Genomic DNA, 20,974 nt, shown 5'->3' on the forward strand with positions numbered 1-20,974 from the left:
GATTCACTAAAACACAAAGTGTGTTTACAGTGGCCAGAGTGCCCCCTGTCTGTTGCACTCTGAGTGGCTAATTAATGTTGCTCATGTACATATCAGGATGGCTGGTTAAGGCAATGCTGGTGTTGAATTAGCTATGTTTGCTGGATACAAGGAAGAAATCTCAATTAAATGGTAAAAGAAGAAACATCTGGATCCCATTTTTCCAATAAAAGTATTTTATTATTCTTCAGTCCAAGGCAGATGAGTGCTGTTTAATTCACTGAGACCAGCTGATCTGAATTTATACAAAGTTCAGGGGATGTGTATGGGGTGGTACCTGTCTAGGGGCATGTCTATAGATTTAGACTGCCGGGGGTGGTCCCATTACAATACTTCCCTGCCCTTGATTGATGTCCAGTTAAAAATACATGTAAGATAGATACAATTGTGCCAACAGTAATTAAGCATTATTTCTGGATATGTTTTAAAAGTTAGCTTTTTCAGTCGAAAAAACATTAAACATGTTAAAAAATAAGTATATAAATGGGTAAACATTTAATTAGTTGGCCTGATACTCCAAGCACTATTTTGTCACCCCACTAACCAGCACATTAAAATATAACCTTACAACACAGAGAAACCTTTTGCCACTTAATCACCATGTACCCCAATAACTCCCACATTGCCACAGTATCTGTGTGTATTAGGCTTGTTAATCCCATCTACTGACTCCGGACAGGTCACATAGTTTTTCTTTCTTTTTTCATATCTCTAAAATATAGAATGACATCCCACTCTCCCTCAGGCAAAAATATTCCAAACTCTCCTTCAAAAAAACATAAAAGCTTATCTACCTAACAATTATGTCAGTGCTCCTCTCCTGGATGGCACATTTAGTTATTTATTTATTTTTATTTAACATTTGTTGACCGGGCTACACAGAGCCTATTTTCAGTGGAAGCCTGGGGAGAAACGCTCCAGTCGCATGTCTTTAGAATGTGGGAGGAAACTGGAGTACACAGAGGAAACCCACGCGGATGCAGGGAGAACATGCAAACTCCGCACAGAAGGCACCCCGGCCGAGAATCAAACAGGAGAACCTCTTGCTGTGAGGTGACAACATTAACCGCAGCACCACTGCGCCGACCCCACATAATATGAAATATGGGAAAATGTAAATACTATCTTAACCCTAATCACCCAACTCCTCTTACATCTTTCTGTCCCTATGACAAAAGAGATATGCTATCATAGTTAAGTGTTACAACTTTTCTATCTCTTTCACTGCCTTCCAACCTTACCATCTTAGCTCAGCCACTATCCCTAGAACTATATTTCTACTACTTCACATCACTAAGCATACACTCTAGATCTTATTACCCACACGTGATTCAGATATTTATTTCTTAATTCAAAATTTTACTCCTTCTCTTACTGTTTTCTGTCTACACTTAGACTCACTCCTAAACATCTTAATCCCTTTCTTATTCTTTTTTCTCCCTAGACACACAGTCACTCTCTCTCACTCTATTTTGACCTAACCCTATCTTTCCCTCTGCATTATTTTTCTTTCTTCTTTATACTCAAAAAAACTCTGCTCCTGTTTTCCACAACTCTTAGCTAAAACTATTTGATTTTTCCCAATAATGTTGTATTTATTAACTATTTTTCTCCATGCTACTTAGCTTTCTTAATGTCTAATGCATTATAGGTTCATAGGTTCATACTAAGCTATCTGCCCTAGGGCATTTATGAGCCTAGCCAGAATGTGTTAGGCTTTCGCCACCCATTTTAAATTTATTTTGCTATGCCCTTTTTCGAGGTTAGTGTACTGTGCCTCTGTCTAACAGTGACACAGAAGTGATAACCCGGGGTAAACCTACGATCTCCCATCCACTCATCAAGATTCCTCTTGAAGAGAGTCAATGAGGGACTCTGCCTAACCTGGACTGGGATTTTATTCCAGAGTGAAGGGAGCCTCTGGGTTATGAATCTGTCCCTCCAGCATGTCCTATTTATTTCAGTGCTGAGGTTCAAGTCTCGAGCGTAGCTCGATGGGATTTGGATTTTCTGAGGTGCAGCATGTCCATTAATTCCGGGTTGGACATGGCTTTATACGTCAGGCACAGATCGCCTCTGAACAGGTGGTATGCCACTGAGTAGAGCTGGAGTTTCTTTAACCGGGCAGCATATGGCATCTGTTTGAGCCCTTTGATCCTCTTGGTGAGGTACTTTTGGGGTCTTTCCAGTTGCTGCAGGTGTCTGGTAAGGTACATCCCAAAAGGGGCACTGTACTCAATTATGGGCCTGATGAGGGATGAGTAAAGAGGCACGATGATGTGAATCCCTTCATGATTAGGTGGGCTATATAAAATGTTTTTCTAACCACTTTGGCCACATGGTTGTCAAATGAGAGATTGCTATCAACTTAGGTCCCCAGGCCACTAATTACTTCTTCTGTACTTAATGGATTACCACCTATGTGGTAATTTGTGGGCACTTTGTTTTTGCCATTGGGGATGACTATACACTTTTTGGCATTTAGCTTGAGGCCATGGCTCTGGCACCAGTTGTCTGTTTCTATGAGGCCCTTTTGGAGGATGCTTTGGCGCCCAGTTTGCAGTCATCTGTGAACTTGGTCAGCCACAGTCCTTCCGTGTTGGCCTGTACCTCCGAGAAATATATACCGAACAAGAGAGGTCCCAGGACTGAGCCTTGTGGGACACCACTTGTAAATGGTTTGGAGTCTGACATGGCTCCAGCAATTCTAACCATGTGGGTTCTGTCCTTGAGCCAGTTTGCAATCCATCTAGTGACATAGGGGTTTATATTTAAGCTGGTGAGCTTATCTATAATGCCCGAGTGGGGTATTGTATCGAAGGCTTTTGCGAGGTCCAGGTAGGCTGTGTGGACCACCTTCCCCTCGTCAATGGCCTTGGTGACTGTTTCAAAGAAATCAACCAGGTTTAAGAGGCAGGATCTGCCCTTAACAAAGCCGAACTGGGTAGGATCCAGTGTTTGTAGGTCCCCAATATCTTTATTTATGAGGTCCATGATGATCCTTTCCATAGCTTTGCAGACCAAGCTAGTCAGGCTTATGGGGCGATAGTTTCCAGGATCCGTTGAGGCACCACCTTTATGGAGAGGGACCACTGTTGCTGTACGCCACTCTTTGGGCACATATCCTGTAGTAAGGCTGAGATTGAACAGTTTGTTTTTATCAATGATGTTAGAATATATTGTCTCTGAAATTAATGCATTGTTTTTAGCAATGATGTTAGAATATATTGTGTCTGAAATGTTTATGTCTTCTGAAATAAACATTGCTAATCTTGTTAATAATTATTTGTTAATTCAATTTCTCAATAATGCTCATCAAAATCACCATGTGGAGCTTTTCTTCCCAGACCTCCACTGAAAAGGGATCATTTTGTGCCCAGTCAGAAAATCCCTGTGCCCAGTCAGAAAATCCCTGTTAACAAAGGCAATAAATAAATACATCTCTCTCTCTCTCTCTCTCTCTATATATATATATATATATATATATATATATATATATATATATATTTACACACACACACACGTGTGTGGGTAAAAAGTAATGTATATACAGCTTTATAACATAGCACCAGCTTGTAACACACAACATATATGCACATATGCATACATACTTATATATACAGCCACCAAAGTATACACAACATCACACACGTACCAAATACCAGAGCACAATTCATCAGATCACTTCACACACATTAATGTTCACACTCACTTACAATCACTTTCATCACACCACAACAAATTCGGCACCCTAACTACCTGACAAACTGAAAAGCACCCATATTGTTCTTTGAAAGTGCAAAGATAAGCGGGTATAAACAGATGTAGTATGGTAATGCTGAGAAAGATTTAGTAAGAGGACTGGATATAAGGGTTATTCTGTAGGTGGCACTGCATATCACAGTAAGCTGGTTAAATAGCAGAGATATGTATATAAGGATAATAGGTTCAAACTTACAAAGTCATACAAGTCCAGCAGGAAATGTTGGTCAAGAAAAGTGGTAAAAGGGACAAAGATAAACAGAGATAATAGGTTGTCTTAACGTTATTGCTCGTTACAAAAACAGGCCAATGAAATAAAATCTAGGATTAAAGAAAGTTAAAAAGCAGTCCACAACTTCAAAACTCATTACTATGTTTTAAAATAATAAAAATTAAGGATATGTACTCACCACAACTATGCATCGGTGTTGTCCATTTTCATTCTTCCTCAATGACTGGGTCACAGATCCAAACTCAGATCCAACTCAGCCACATTTACAAAACTCTCGGATCTAACTCTTGAGCTCCTCCCTCTACCCATAATGCCCATGTCAGACTGCTACACCTCAGATCGACTTAGCTGCCTTATAAGCTCTAGGAGTAATTAATCCTAAGCATACTCAAAGTAAGAACAGTAATAGCAGGACTGGGACTCAGACCTGTAACAGAAGTTTCACAATAACCATAAAGTCACTCCAGGAGATGATAGGAAGGGGGAAGGAGGGTGGGGAGTTGAGGAAGAATGAAAATGGACAACACATAAATATAGTTATGGTGAGTACATAACTTCAATATCCGATGATGTCCTTTTCATTTGTTCCTCAACAATTGGGCTACATGAACCTTGGGGGAAACTCATAGAAGGATATTCCGGAGTACTGCAGAACAAAAGTCAGCTCTGCTCCTGGAAGCGAAATCCAATTTGCAATCAGCAATAAAGGTATGAGGTGGGAGACTGGCATAATGGTTAAGGTGTTAACCTTGCAGACACAAGGTGCAGGGTTCAATTCTCACATGGGGTAACTGGCTAGGCTTAAAATGGCCCACCAGGGCAATTAGCCTAGTACTAATCTATGAACCTATGAAGCAGTACAAGTAGCTGATGTGCAAATATCTTTAATAGAAGAAGCCACGGACATGCTGGAATGTGCTTTAGGAGCGCTGTGTAGGAATTAACCTTGCTGACCATAAACAAAGGAAATGTAATCAGTAAGCCACTTGGACAGATTAATTTTAGAAACTAGTGAGCTTTGCACAACTTTGAAGAAGCTAATAAGGAAGCATTTTCTTCTGAATGAAAATTAGATATAGCTGCCAATTACACTTTGAAGTAGAAAAACTAGCTCCTTCTTGAAAAATAGATGCAAAAAATTCTAGGAAAACAGAAACAGAAGCAGTGAACGGGTCCAATTCCCTCTGTAGAGCCCAAATAGAATATCTTTTCCATTTACTTTTGTAAATCTTCCTTGAAGAGGTCTTGTGGGAAAAAAGAAGTACCTGCCAGACTGGCAAGGAAAGCCTGGGCTGTCTAGCTATCAGTGGAACTGGAGAAACCATGCGGTCAATCTGAGGCTTGGAATGTCTGGATAATCCATCCAGATAGGTGAAAAAGCAGGTTTGGACTGAGGTCCAATATCCCTGGTGGACAACGAATGTGAGACCAAAGGAAGGGGAACCACATTTGACAAGGCCAAAAGAAGACAATGAGGATAACTGTGCTCTTTAAACAGAGTGTCTTCTGTAAGAATCTGGAAATTAGAGGTATTGGAGGATAAACATAAAGGAGACTGGAGGGTCAATCATGGACTAGCGCATTTCTCAGTGATCCCCCCTGAGGGGGGATTAGAGCAATGAACCTGCTGCACTTCTTGTTGTGGGGAGATGCAAACAGGTCACAGGAAGCTTGGCCCCAACAATTGAAAATCCTCTCCACTACTGATTGACTGAGAGATCACTTGTGAGGCATCAGAATGGACCTGCTGAGTTTGTCTGCTAGAATACTGGACTTTTCTGGTATGTGCATTGCTATAAGAAAGTGGTTGGAGGAGATCGTCCACTACCACACTCTCACTGACATGCAACAAAGGGGGTAAGATCAGGTTCCCCTTGTCTGTTCATGTATCAAACCAAAGACATTTTTTTTTTTTTTGCAATCGTCCAAGAGGAAGAATGTCTTGGAAGGTTTTTTTTGCAATCGTCCAAGAGGAAGAATGTCTTGGAAGGCCTGCAAAGCTAGGAGGACCACTCTCATCTCTAGGACAGTGATATGTGAATTGGTCTCTTCTGGAAACCACATGCCTTGGATCATCCACCCAACAACTGCCCCCCCAAGCTGAGAGGCATCCATGGTTATCGTGGCTAAAAGGGTGGCCTTAGAAAACTTCCTCCAACTCTATCCACCAACGTAGATGGTCTCCGCATACTCAAGTGAATTTGAATGGAAAGGACAAGGAATGAAAACTTGACCACTGAACAACTAGCATCCACTGACGGATAAGCATATAAAACCAGGCCATAGGAACTAAGGTTATGGCAGCTGCCATTGACACTAGGGCCTGAAGAATAAATAAGGTTGGGGGAGAATGGTGTGGAATAATTTGCTCCACCTGGCACCTGATTATCCTTACTTGATGAAGTGGAAGACAAGCTATCTGACTCACTGTGTTCAGCTGGGCACCTCTGAACTGCAGTATCTGAGCAGGATGAAGAAGAGATTTGCATATGATGGCTGAGATGCCTAGGGACTGACATAACTGAAGCAAGTAGTTCCTGGATTTTTCCAGGAGATGCTTGGTTGGGGCAGTGAGGAGCCAGTCATCTAGGTATGGAAGCACTTAGAATCACAGCAATCTAAAGTCACCTGTCACCACTGCCGTATGTTTGGTAAAAACCCTAGGAGACATGATGAGAACAAAGGGCAGGGCTCTAAACTGATAGAGAAGGCTTGTAGCCAAAAGCGTAGAAATCTGTTGGAGTGTCTGTTCATCTTGATGTGGTAGTACATACCCTGAAGATCAGTGGAGTGCATTCAATCATCATTGTGTACAAATGGAAGAATGGACTGAACAATGACTATTTGGAACTTTGACTTCTTTATAAACTGATTTAGTTTGCTTAGATCCAGAATTGGTCTCGGGTCACCGGTTTTCTTTTCCACTAAAAAAAATTTTGAGTAAGTTCCAAATCCTTTCTAGTCTGGTGAGACTTCCTGGAAGACTCTTTTGTCTAGCAGCTTTCAAATTTCTTGAGTCGCTGCCTCCCTCTGACTGGGTGGGACATCAGTTGGTCTTTTTCTGTTTGTTGGGTCAATCTGTAAAAATGCATATAGTAACCTCTGGATATAATTTTAAGCAGAGACAAGTGCCCCCCCCCCCCCCACACACACACACACAAAAAAAAAACTGCTTCCAGAGGTGAGCAGTCAGGCAACCTTTCAGGAGGGTTGGAAGGGTTTATCCGAAAAGGAATCTCAGAAACCCTGGTTATGCAGGCCTCCTCTACCATGAGAACAGCATCTTACATTTGAACTCCACCCTCTGCCCCTGGGAGTTATCTAAGCATGAATCCTGGAAAGGACCCTGAGACTTATGAAACCTCATTTTCTTGGCTCTTCTTCTATTCCTGGAAAAGAATTGTTGATGTGTAAAAAAAACATATCCCCTAAAGGAGACAGGGTCTTTCCTTCCTGTTCACTAACAGGAAAGCATTTCCTTTCCAGAAGGGCCAAACAAAGATGTTCCATCAAAAGAAGCATTAATGAAGGAATACTTGAAAGGCTCCACAAAGTCACAAAGGTGCATCCAGGTATATCTCCTAACAGCTATGCCTGAACCAGCCACCCATGATATCTATATATATATATATGCACATATATAAAATCACTGTTTCAACAACATCTTAACCAGTCCTCCTAGTCCTCTACATGCTCATCACAGGGTTAAAACTTTTTCACTGTAAAATACTATCCCAAAACCTAATATTCTCAACTTTTTTACTGAAATGAGAAAACAATTTCTGTACATAACTGCTACCTGTACAATCCACTCATTTGCATGTGTGCTTTCTGTTTAGTAACTTCCACCTCTGTAAAATCTTTGCCCACCACAAAATATATATACTAACTCCAAGATCGCACTGCAGCGGGGAAAAGGACATATACCTTTTACTTGCCTTACAGTACTCTACACAGTGCCAGTACTTTATGAGATTCGGTGAAATGAGTTTTCAGTAATTTGAGCTTTCAGCGATTTGGTGAGGGTGAATTAAAATTCAGTGAAATGAGCTTTCAATGAAACAGAGTAGACCCATACATACACATGCATATATATATATATATATATATATATATATATATATATATATATATATATATGTGTGTGCGTGTGTGTGTATACATATAATGCACACACACATGTTTTAATGTTGATGGTATGGATAGCCAAGCAGTGGAAATGTCAATGGTGTGTAATATCAAGGCAGGTAAATGGGGATGGAGGGATGAGAGTGTTTGTCCGTGTGTATGTGAGTCAGAGTTAGGGAGGGGGATGAGTGAAGGATAGGTTTTGTGTTTGTGTGCAAGTTTGTATACTTTAGGATTAGGTTAGGTTAGGAGATAGATATATTGTTGTTTAATGTGTTTCCGAAAGCTGTGTGTCTGAGTGTGTCTTGTGTAGTGGTAGTGTTATGGGAAGGCTTTTATGAAGGAAAGATATAGAGTTAGGGTTGAGAGAAGGAGCAGCATTAGGTTTAAGGTTAGCATCCTTTTCTAAGGGGGTGCAGAGGGGGTTCCACAGATATATTTGAGGCTGGTGTTGTGGAGGGTTTAGTGCAAATATCGGGGGAGGAAACAGTTTTCCTTTCCTGATATTATTTCATTCAATATTTTTTTGTTTTTTGGTATTGTGTATGTTCGAACTTTTTTTGTCAGTGCATCCAATTTAACATAAAATCAGTTTGATCATACACAATAGAACCACACATACACACATAAATATATAAAGAAGTTATGTACTTTCCATAACATTCCATCTGTGTTGTCCATTTTCATTTATCCCCCACATATGGGTTTGGTTCTGAGCATCTGAACTCGGCCAATACCACAACTCACACTGGCCAAAATCTCTCGAGCTTTACTCTTACCCAAAATGCTCCTTTCCCAGTTACCTCATATCAAGTTTGCATAAAGCACAGACAAAGAATATAGCAACCCAAAAGCTTTCACAGAGTCCATATCTGTAACCATATACAAGTAACACTAATGGAAAAAGTCATTATGCATCCCATCAAAGGCTTCAAAGGGCAAGGGGAAGGAGGCAAGGGAGTCAAGGATAAATGAAAATGGACAACACAGATGGAACATTCTGGTAAGTCCATAGCTTATTTATCTGATTTTGTCAATTTTCATTTTATCCTCAACATATGGAACAGAGTCTTCAGCTACCCAATCCTGAGTACCACAGAACCAAAAGATGCTCTTCCCCTGCAGACCATATCCAATATGTAATGACTAATAAAGGTATAAGGGGTAGCCCAAGTTGCTTTTGCACAAACATCATCCATAGAAGCTTTAGATTGAAAAACTGCTGAAGTAGCTACAGCTCTTGCAGAATGTGCCTTTAAAGGCCTAGGCAAATTAATTTTCTTATTATTATAGATAAAAGAAATTCATTCTTTGAGCCATCTGCCTAGCGTCACTTTGCTCATTGATTGTCCAAATTTTGTAGATGAGAATGACACAAATAGTTGGTCAAATTTTCTGAAATTCTTAGTTCTGTGCAGATAGAAATGTAATTGTCTGTGAACAACTAATAAATGTAAGCAATATTCACCATTGTTAGCAAAATTGAGAAAAACACTGGTAAATTAATAGTCTGGTTGATATTGGTCTCTGACACTACCTTAGTTAAAAAGTAAGGGTTGGTTCTCAGTGAAACTCTATCGTTGTGGAAAATCAGGTAAGGAGGTCTAAATGATAACGATTGTATTCCTGAAATCCTTCTGGCAGAAGTTACTGCCACTAAAAATATAGTTTTCCAGGATAGGAACTTTAGATGACATTCAGCTGATAGTTCAAAGGAAGGATAAACAATAGTTTGTAATACTAAGTTTAGATCCCAAGGTGTGGTAGGATGTTTGTAAGGGAGTTTTAGCAACAGAGTTCCTTTTATGAAGGCTTTGCAAAGCTTAGGAGAAGCCAAGGAGTATTCTTTAAAACCAATATGGATATTAGAAATAGCTGATGACTGAATTTTTGTGGTAGACTGGGAAGCACCTGCCTCAAAAAGTGAAGCTAAAAATTCTAGGACTTTATCGATGGGCGCTGAAAAAGGATCAATGTTGTTGTAACACGCCCAAAAAGGAAACCTCCTCCATTTGCAAGCAAAGTTTGCATGTAGCTAGTTTATGTGAGGCCAGGAGAATATGGCATACCTGGGAAGAAAGTGAAGGCAGCCTGGCTATCAATGGAACTGGAGGAAACAAGCTGTTAGCTTGAGGTTCATAATGTTCAGATGAAGTAGTCCCTATGGATGGGACAGAAGATCTGGAGCTGGGTCCAGAATCCAAGGTTGTTGAATCACATAAGGCCAAAGGAAGGGGAACTATACCTGTCGAGGCCAATAAGATGCAATAAGGATTACTTTGTTCTTCAGCCTGATTGCTTTCTGTGGGAATTTTGGAATTAGGAGAAATGGGGGAAAGGCATATAGCAGTCTGCAGGGCCAAGTGTGTAGAAGAGCATCTCTTGGAGACTCCCCCAGAGGGGGGGGGGGGATCAGGGCAGAATAGTTGCTGCACTGGTTGTTGTGGGAAGAGGCAAATAGGTCACAGCAAGGTTTGCCCCACTGATGAAAAATCTTTTCTGTTACCTTTGGATTAAGTGACCACTCGTGAGCCAGAAAAATTCACCTGCTTAGTTTGTCTGCTAGTGCATTGGAAATCTCCAGAATGTGCATTGCTATCAGAAAGTGGTTGGAAGAGATCGCCCACTGCCACACTCTAACAGCTTCTCGACATAAGGGATAGGATTTGGTTCCTCCCCGTTTGTTAATATTCCAAACCACTGACATATTGTCTGTTTGAATCGCAATTGTTCCCGAAGGAAGAATAGTCTGAAAGGCTTGCAGTGCTAAAAGCACTGCCCTTAACTCCAGGACATTGATATGTAAGTTGGCCTCTGCAAGGGACCAAATGCCTTGGGCAGTCTTTCCCAGATAATACCCCCCCCACCCCTCTCTGGGAGGCATCTGTGGCCACTATGACTTTGGGGTGGTGGGACAAAGGGGCGGCCTAGAAGAATATCTTTGGAGTGTATCCACCAAGCTAAATCTTTTCTGCAAAGATTGGTGATCAAGATCAGATCTGATATGGACTGGTGTAACATCGACCACTGAGATTCCAAGCAGCCATTGTAGTACTCTCATGTGGAATCTTGCTAAGGGAACCAGAGTTATTGTTGCCACCATGGAGCCTAGTGCTTGTAAGACTTAAAGAGTGCTGACTTTTCTATAGTTGATGATATTCTGGACCTGAATTTTTATTTTCTGTAACCTCAAAGGGGAACAAGATGCTATGGAAGTACAGGTATTTAGGAGCACTCCTATGAATTCTAAATTCTGTGTTGGGGTCAGTTTTGATTTTTTGTAATTTTCAGTTATTCCCAGAAAGGAACAAACATGAAGTATGTGATCCCTCACTTGTAACAAGTGGTTCCTAGTTGGGGTGGTAATGAGCCAATCGCCTAGATATGGAAACACTCTGAATCCTTGCAGTCTCAAGTGAGCTGCTATTACTGCCATACATTTGGTGAACACCCGGGGGACTGTGGTGAGGCCAAAGGGCAGAGCTCTGAATTGGTAGTTATTGCTTGCCAGCCAGAAGTGGAGAAACTTTCTGGAACATTTATCCATTGTTATATGATAATATGCATCCTGAAGATCTACTAAGCAAATGCAGTCATCCTTTTCCAGAAATGGAAGCATGGACTGTACCATGACCATCCAGAATTTGCTTTGTTGAACTGACTTGTTTATTACACTTGGATCCAAAATTGGTCTCCAGTCCCCTGTCTTTTTTGGCAGTTAAAAAGAATCTTGAGTAAGTTCCGGATACCAGCTGGACTGGTGGGACTTCTTGGATGACTCTTTCTTAGCAGGTTTTGGATTTCTAGAACTGCTCATTCCCTCTGACTGGTTGGAACATCAGGGATTTTCTTGCATACAGGTGAAGAAAGGTAAAGGGAACTGAATAACATCTGGAAATGATCCTCTGCACCCAAGCATCATAGGTTCATAGGTAGGTACTAGGCTATCAGCCCAAGGGCCTACGTAAGCCTAGCCAACAAGGTTCCCTGGCGTACGCCACCCAAGAAAGTTATTTTCCTGTGCCACTGTCGAGAAGAGAGACAGAAGTGATCCCCGGGGTGTATTTCCTATTTCCTATCCACTCATCAAGATTTTTATTGAAGAGTGCTGATGAAGAACTTTGCTTGACGTAGATGGGTAGCCTGTTCCAGAGTATGGGAAGTCTTTGGGACAGGAATCTATCCCTCCAGCATGTCCTGTTTATTGTGGTGACAAGGTTTAGTTCCCTAGGGCGTGTATCTCAGAGGGATTGGGATTTCTTTAGGTGTAGCATGTCCAACAGCTCTTGGTTTGACATAGCTTTATATGTTAGGCAGAGATCATCTCAGAGTAGGCGATATGCTATGGAGTAAAGCTGGAGTTTTTTGAGGCGGTCAGTGTAGGGTATTTGTTTGAGGTCAGTAATCCTTTTTGTGAGGTACTTCTGTGGCCTACCCAGCTGCTGCAGATGTCTTGTGAGGTACATTCCAAAAGGGGCATTGTACTCTATAATGGGTCTAATGAGTGTCGAACAGAGGGGAACCATGACCTCTTTTTTCCTGGATGAGAACCCTTTTGTGATGAGGTGTGTCTTGTAGAAGGACTTCCCAATTACTGTGGCTATGTGACTATCAAAGGAGAGACTACCGTCCACCTGGGTCCCAAGGTCTCTTATCCCACATTCAGTGTTAAGTAGATTGCTGACTACATGGTAGTTTATGAGTACAGAGTTTTTACCAAAGGGGATGACACTGCACTTTTTGGCATTGAGCTTGAGGCCATGGCTCTGACACCAGGCATCTGTCTCAGCGAGGCCCTTCTGTAGGATGTCCACATCATTTGGGGGCTTGACTATGGCTCCTAATTTGCAGTCATCTGCGAACTTCGTTAGCCAGAGGCCTTCTGTGTTAGACTGTACTTCGGAGAAGTAGATACCAAACAGGAGAGGTCCCAGGATGGAACCCTGTGGTACTCCACTTGTCACTGCTTTGAGGTCAGATTTGGAGTCTGCAACTTTTACAGTGTGGGTTCTGTCAGTGAGTCAGTTGGCAACCCATCTTGTGATGTAGGGATTTATACCTAGTTTAGTGAGTTTAGCTATAATTCCAGAATGGGGGATGGTGTTGAAAGCCTTGGCGAGGTCAAGATAGGCTGTGTGAACCACCTTACCCTCATCTACGGCTTTGGTGACTGCCTCAAAGAAGTCAATCAGGTTCAAAAGGCATGATCTGCCTTTCACAAACCCGAACTTGGTGGGATCCAGAGTTTGGAGGTTACCAATGTCTTTGTTTATAAGTTCCATGATGATGCATTCCATGGCCTTGCAGACCAGGCTCGTCAGGCTAATAGGTTGATAGTTCCCGGGATCAGTGGTGGCTCCCCCTTTGTGGAGTGGGATAACTGTTGCTGTGTGCCATTCAGTGGGCACAAAGCCTAATGCAAGGCTATTATTGAACATGGTGCTTAAGTGGGGAGCCAGTTTGTTCTGAAGTTTGTGTAAAACGCAGCCTGGAATGTTGTCTGGTCCCATGGATGCTGTGTTTTTGGCTTTAGAGAGTGCCGCTTTTAGCTGCGTAGTTGTGATTACAGGGACTCTGCATTCTTCCTGTATAGATATGGGCCCTTTAGGGGGTGACGGGGGGGGGGGTAAAGTTAGCACTGAACCTATCTGCCAGGATGTTGGCAATATCAGTTGGTTCTGTAATTTTCTTGCCTTTGTGCTGTAACTCAGAGCAGATCTGGGTGTTGCCATCGAGATTCTTGACATAGCTATAGAGTGCTTTGTGGTTGTCCTTATAATTAGTGGTGATTTTGTTTTCGTAGCCAGATTTGGAGGATCTTATAAGGGATCTCAGCTTCTTACTGAGGCTGACCAGGGAGCTCCTCCACTCATGGGATTTTACTCTCTTTTGCAACAGTTTCTTCCTTCTGTTGTACAGTTTGTTTATGGCAGGGGACCACCAGATTGGCTTCCTTTTTTTGGAGGATAGTGTCTTGGTTCTGTTTGTGATAGCACAATCCATGCACTCGTGTAAGTGCTTATAGAGTGCATTTGTGTAGGATTCAGCAGTTGTAACTGTATTGTCAATCTGCATGGGTGTCATGATGTTCACCACTTCTGTCTTAAGAAGCATGAAGTTGGCTTTGGAGAAATTTTTTACTGTGGGTTTCCTTAATGGGGGGTGGGGGCGGGATGTGGATATCAAGGGTGATTAGCTTATGGTCGGATTGCACCAACGAGGAGTTGACTTCAGGTGTGGAACACCGGTCACTCATGTTGGTAATGACTAGGTCTAGGATATTATTGCCCCTGGTGGGGGTGTGGATAAATTGATCCAGGGCATTGGAGTTTATGAATTCCAGAAAGCGTTGAGCTAAGGAGTTGGTACACGAGTAGTTTTCCCAGTTAATGGTGGGGTAGTTAAAGTCGCCCATTATTAGGGTGTTTGGTTGAATCCTAATATTTTCCAGTACATCAAGAAATGATGAGTGGGAACCCTGGGGCATGGTGGGGCATCTGTAGCAAGCTACAATTTGGATTGCAGTTTTAACCAGAGTTAGTTGCACTTGGATAACCTCGGATACATTATGCTGAGCAACTAGCCTGGAGGTGTGGATATCCTTAATGAATACGGACACACCTCCGCCTTTGGTGTTTCGGTCCAGGTTACATGGCCGAAAAGTGTGGTATGAGTTATAGTCTGGTAGTGCAGGGGTGCTCTCTGGAGCCTTGAACCAGGTCTCAGTCACTGCACAGATATCAATGTTCTCCATTTTGATATTTAGACTTCTAGCATTGAATAGCATTACCCTCAGTTTTTGCTTGCCTGTTCCTGTTATGGTGATGAATTTGTTATTTGAACCTTGCCTAAAAAGGCACTATAGGGGCAGCAAGAGCCTTAGCCAGTATCCGGAATCCCAGGGGCAACAGGTGCAGGCCATCTGTGGCAAAGCATCGTGGTCTGTCGACCATGTCATCCCAAGCAGACAGATACTGGATCCCCTTAGAATGACACCAGAAGCTTAACCAATTGTTGAAGTCAGTCATTTTGTCCTTACACTGCGGTATCATTCTGGGCGATGGCAGAATGCTACTCAGGGCTAGGGTCATATCTGCCTGGGCTACAAGATCGGAGAGCTAGTCCAGGGAGGTACGTCTCAGGTCATTCACACCAACATGGACAATGACAGAGTCATATTTGTACTTGTTGTGGAGTGACCTGAGTGTGTGGGTTATGTGGCGGATCGTGGCACCCGACAAGCAGCATACAGTAACCTTCTCCTTGTTTAGCCTGGTGAGTGGGACATCAGTGTGCCTGACTATAGAGTCGCCTATGACTAGTGTGTTGGGTACAGTTTTGCCAGTGGCACACTGAGTCTGTGGGCTATGTGTCATTTGGGTTGTGTTGGTGGTGGGAGGTTGCTTGCATTTCTGCTTTGGAGGTCTCTGTTGCTTAGACAGATTATTATTGAGAGCCTCCATGAATGTTTTTGGGTTACTATGTGTGGATTTTGGTGGTGTAGATTTAGTGAGACTATGTGATGAGTGTGGTGTGGTGTGGTGCAAATGTTTACCTTCTCCTCAGGACTGTCGAGTTCAGCCTTGGTTGGAGAGAGCTTTACCTCCAGTTTGGCTAGATAAGTGCATCTCTCACAGGTTGTAGTGTTGGGTGGTAGGAGGAGAGGGTTATCTGTGTACATGAGGCAATTTCTACATTGCCTCAAGATGCCCAGATTCATCAGATAGACAGGAGAGAACACTGGGAAGTGACCCTTGGACATGCCTAAATAAAAAAAAACTATTTTCCTCTAGATAAGTGAGGAAAGTGAGTACAAGAGCTGTTTTTCTCTAAGCAAGTGAGAAAAGTAAGTACAAAAACTGTTTTCCTCTAGGTAATGAGGAACATTGAGTGCTATAGTAATTAGTGGCTTATTTAGTTCTTACAAGTTCTGAACAAGTGCTGAGCATGAATAAGCAAATTTAAGTGCTAAAACTAAGAATCTGTATCTGCACTACACGAGTTACAGGACAGAAACAAGTGCAAATGCAGGCTTTCAAATCAGAAAGTTGAGAGTGATGGAAGATATTGCCCAAACGGCCAATAACTACAATTTCTGGGCCAGAACCACTCCTTATGTTGTAGACAGGTTACCTAGTGCTTACCACTCCCACTGATAAGCTAGAAGGCTTCCCTCCAACACAGAACGGCTTGGGGGGCTCAGAAGCTACATACAGTCCTGGATACAGCAAATCTGTATCTGGAACACTAGTTACAAGAAAGGTAGGAAACAGGCTTATAGTTTTTTTTTTTTTTACAGAAAAGTAGCAAAAACAGTAGTAAAAACAATTCACATGCAGTGCAAGCTAGCACACTTGAGTATGTAGCAATATTAGACCAAACATAGTTTAAAAAATGCAATTAAATTAAAAAGGACTAAAAGCAAGTGCAGAAAGAGTTTGTAGGTAGAATGTGGTAAAGAGATGGGACTGGGGGAGTGTCCCAGATCAAATCTACAGTGGGCACAGGGTTGCCAGATTTCCAATCAGCCAGGTAGGGACAAAAAAAAAAGAAAAAAGGTCTTTAATGCGGAACAGAGTTACACATTAAAGAACAGTAGCTCTGCACTAAGCATGGAGCTTCTCATGTTTAATGCATTGCAGTTCCGCATTCAACACAAGTAGCTGCATGTTTAGCGATTTTTGATTGGCCCGTATACCGGCATACGGGCCAAACAAAAATCGCTAAACATGGAGCTTCTCGTGTTTAATGCGGAACATTGCAGTTCCGCATTCAACAGAAGTAGCTCCGTGTTTAGCGATTTTTGATTAGCCCGTATACCGGAATACGGGCCAATTAAAAATCATTAAACACAGAGCTACTTCTGTTTAATGCAGAACACAAGAAGCTCCGTATTTAGCGATTTTTGATTGGCCCGTATGCCAGGTATACGGGCCAATCAAAAAAAAAAAAAAAAACAAAGCGGAGGCTGGACGGGATTTAAACCGGCAGGGCAGGACTCGGTATCAGGCTGCTGATCTCGGGACAGTCCCGCCCAAATAGGGACGTCTGGCAACCCTGGGTGGGCAACTGTAAAAGCCACCAAATTTAAACTACAAACCAAAAATAGGGTGGGTGGATAGGACAAAACAGTTTCAACAGAGATCTAAGCAACAACTAACAGTACAACCTCTAAAACCAAAAAAATATACTCAGCTCTGTATATTTGCAGATCAGACTCTCAGAACAGTGAGACAACAGTTTCAACAGAGATCTAAGTAACAATTAACAAACTCTATACCAAAGAAAATATACTCAGCTCTATATTTGCAGATAGTCTGGAAGGCAGTATCTCCGAACACGGGTTCCAGCAATTAAATGCAGGCTGTTACTAACAGGTCAAATTAAGTGATCCTTGAGTTAGATAACACACAAGCTGTAAAAGCCAGTTATACCAACTGAAGACATGACAGAAAATGGGGGTGGGGACAGTTTCAACAGAGATCTAAGCAACAACTAACATTACAATCTCTAAAACCAACAAAAATATGCTCAGCTCTGTATATTTGCAGATCAGTCTCTCAGTTCAGAGAGACAACAGTTTCAACAGAGATCTAAGCAACAATTAAACTCTATAACCAAAGAAAATATACTCAACTCTGTATATTTGCAGATAGTCTGGAAGGCAGTCTCTCAGAACACAGGTTCCAGCAATCGGCAGTTATTTGCAGCCAGGCATTTTGGTGCAGGGATAAGTGCCCCCACGACTGCCTCCAGAGGAAAACAATAGGGACACCATTCAGGAAAGAATCCCTGAAACCCTTGTTCTGCAGGCCACCTCTGTCTAGTGGATGCCATCTTCCATTGAAGCTCCCCCCTTATCCCCAAAGAGAACTGCTTCCACGTGTGTCCTGAAAAGGATTTTTTGAACCACATCTTTCCCCTGCCTTTCTGGTTCCTCAAGAGGGATCACTGGGGAGTGGAAAAATATATGCCCATGAAGGAAAGTCTTTCCATGCTTTTTACATCTGGATAGAGTTAATTTAACTTTTGGGCCAAAAAGGGATGCTCTGTCAAAGTGTGCATTGATGAATGAAGACTTAAATGGTTCTGCAAAATCACATAGGTGCATCCAGGCATGTCTCCTAATGGCAACACGAGAACCTGCCTCTCTCATGGTCCCTTCAAGTGCATGAGCAATTAGCCTCATGGGATGAGTTAGACGCAGACTCCAGAGTAGCCAGCTGGGAAGAAACCTTATCTTGGACTTCCTCAGACACAGATCTTGCCAGGGTAACTGATAATTTCTTGACCAGATCCCTTTGATTTCTGGTGAAGTGTGCCAGAAACTTCAAAGACCGTAAGGCGAAGGTCGATAATACATAGACCTGCTTCCCAAATCTATCCATCACCCGAGACTCCCTAATGGGTGGATGGATAAAGGAACCCTCATCAGCCAGTCCCTTGTCTGTGGCTGCTGCCATGACCATGGCATCCACAGCTAACCCTTTAGTTTAGAACTTGTTTGTCTTCAGGAGCAGATAGGATTTTATCAGGTGTGCTGGGAATAAGTTCTATAGTGTCAGGGGCCTTCCACACCCACTAAGAGATCAACTGGATGAGCTTTTCAGTGAGTGGAATCACTCAAAGGTAGATGGTCAAGTGCTAAAAGCTTGCAGGTACACCTACTCCTCAAAAGAAGGATTTTAGGACTTTCAGTCACCCCTCTGTTTCAGTATTTCCAGGATGTCTCCAAATGAAACATCATCAGGGGGTGACCTTGGGGATCCCTCTCCTTCATCGAAGTTGGTGTCTTCGGTGAATGATTCCTCTGGGAATCCAAGTGTTTCCTCTTACATTTTCTCTTCTTAGGGACCTCCTCAGTGGGATGATCTGAAAAGGAAAGAACTGTTATCTGGGATTCCTGAGGTTTCGGCATCCGCTGACCCAGTGGGAGTGCAGACTGAATATCTAGGAGTGACAAAGAAAGGGATACTTGCTTCAAGGTCGAAGGAGTCATCTGTCTGACTACAGCAGTCAGAGCTCTCTCCATCACCTAGAAAGCTGGCCCCACTGAAGAGGGATCAGAGCCTGGAACTGAGATAGACCGACTCAGAACCGTGGTCACTCCCCACTCCAAAGAGACAGATGCTAAGACAGAAGCCAGAGCAGAGCTGATCTATGCCAATGCCCCAAGGTGCAGAGAAGACTAGGAAACAATAGGAGTCGACTTGTGCCCCTTGGAGCCGACAGGACAGACTTGGCTCTGATTGGTCTCCAGATCCAAATGGACCACAAACCTCAGAGCAAAAAACAGTTCTGAAGACATGGATAACTCTGGAGCCAATGCAGTCAGCACCAGCAGGCTCAGAGCTGAAGACTCAAATGCTTCAGATGAAGTCAGAGGAGGAAAACCTGGAGGGATGAAGGGAGGTTTAGCCTTAGGACTGGAGTCAAGGAAGCACTGGACAATCCTTGTGCCCACGGTATTTTATTCACCAGCCTCTCCACATCACCTACAGTTAAACTTTTATGGGAATGCACAGACATGGTAGATGGTGATTTTGGTCTCTCCAAAAAAGGAAAAGGTAGTCTCCCAGATCAACTAGGGGGGAGAATACAAAGTTCTCGGAAGACTTACAATACTTGGTTCCTCAGCTTGTAAACTCGATGTCAAAGAGGTTGGCATTGAGGTAGATGTCTCTACCTGTAATTACTGTGTTGATACACTCAGTTCCACATGACCCTTCAGGGCCAGAGATTTAGGTGTGGAGGCAGTCGGTTCCAAAGATACTGATGGAACCAAAGATTTGGACCTTTTCACAGGAGATGCCAATGGTGTAGAAGGCACAAACAGACTCCTCTTCTTAGACTTGTTTGAAATTTTTGAGGATGACGATGAAAAAGAAGGGGAGGATACATCAGTCTGGCTCCTTGTTTTGTCTAGTTAAGATTAACTTGTTTTTTCCTTTCCACAAGTGTCCTGTGACTGAAACCATGACATATGGAACAGTCTTCTTGCAAATGGACAGGGCCTAAGCAATAGACACATAAATGGTGATTATCCAACATCAGTATTTTGTGTCCACATTTCTGGCATCGTTTGAAACCAGATGGGACCTTTGGTTTATCTGCCATGGAGATGAACAAAAAGAAGTCAGCAAAGGCGAAAAAAGGAAAAGCAGTTAACTAAGACACTTGTGCACACATTCACACACTATCAAACAGTAAACAGAAAGCCTTTTTTTACAGCAAGAGAATCAAGAAAATTAAGACAAGGGGATAAAATCTGTCAAAGGTTATAGAGAAGATTACACCAACATGTAAATAAGGAAATGTACAAAGAGAAAAAGTTCAGACAAGACAGACATAACAGAATCTATCAGCGATGACAGAGAAGATTACACCAACATGTAAATAAGGAAAGGAAGGGACAGGAAAATGTCAGACAAGACAGAAATAACAGTGGGTAGGATTTTAAAGGAAGCGACTAACAAAGAGAGATACTACCAGAGTGAAATAACAGAAAAAAATATATTGCAATTTTTACTTAGCTCGGGAGTGATGGTGAATGCATCTATGAGGGAAAGCAGCAAAAGAGATCTGAGGTAACTGGGAGAGGAACACTCTGGGTAAGGCTAAATTTCATGAGTTTTTGGCCAGTGTGAACTATAGTAATGGCTGAGTTGGTTCTGATGCTCAGAACTGAAAAAATACATTGAAGATAAAATGAAAAATGACAACATCAGATACACACACACACACATATATATATATATATATATATATATATATATATATATATATATATGGGTCACCTTCAGATGCCCGACA

At 42.3% G+C, this 20,974-nt stretch overlaps 1 protein-coding gene across 2 annotated transcripts in view; it reads right to left on the reverse strand.

The window, feature by feature from the left end:
- CFAP74 (cilia and flagella associated protein 74) overlaps positions 1-20,974 on the reverse strand; it is a 3,161,205-nt gene that overhangs the window by 1,994,571 nt on the left and 1,145,660 nt on the right. The window lies entirely within an intron of this gene.

This window comes from Protopterus annectens, chromosome 2.part1 (assembly GCF_019279795.1).
Source record: "Protopterus annectens isolate FY-2018-M chromosome 2.part1, PAN1.0, whole genome shotgun sequence".
NCBI lineage: Eukaryota > Metazoa > Chordata > Ceratodontiformes > Protopteridae > Protopterus > Protopterus annectens.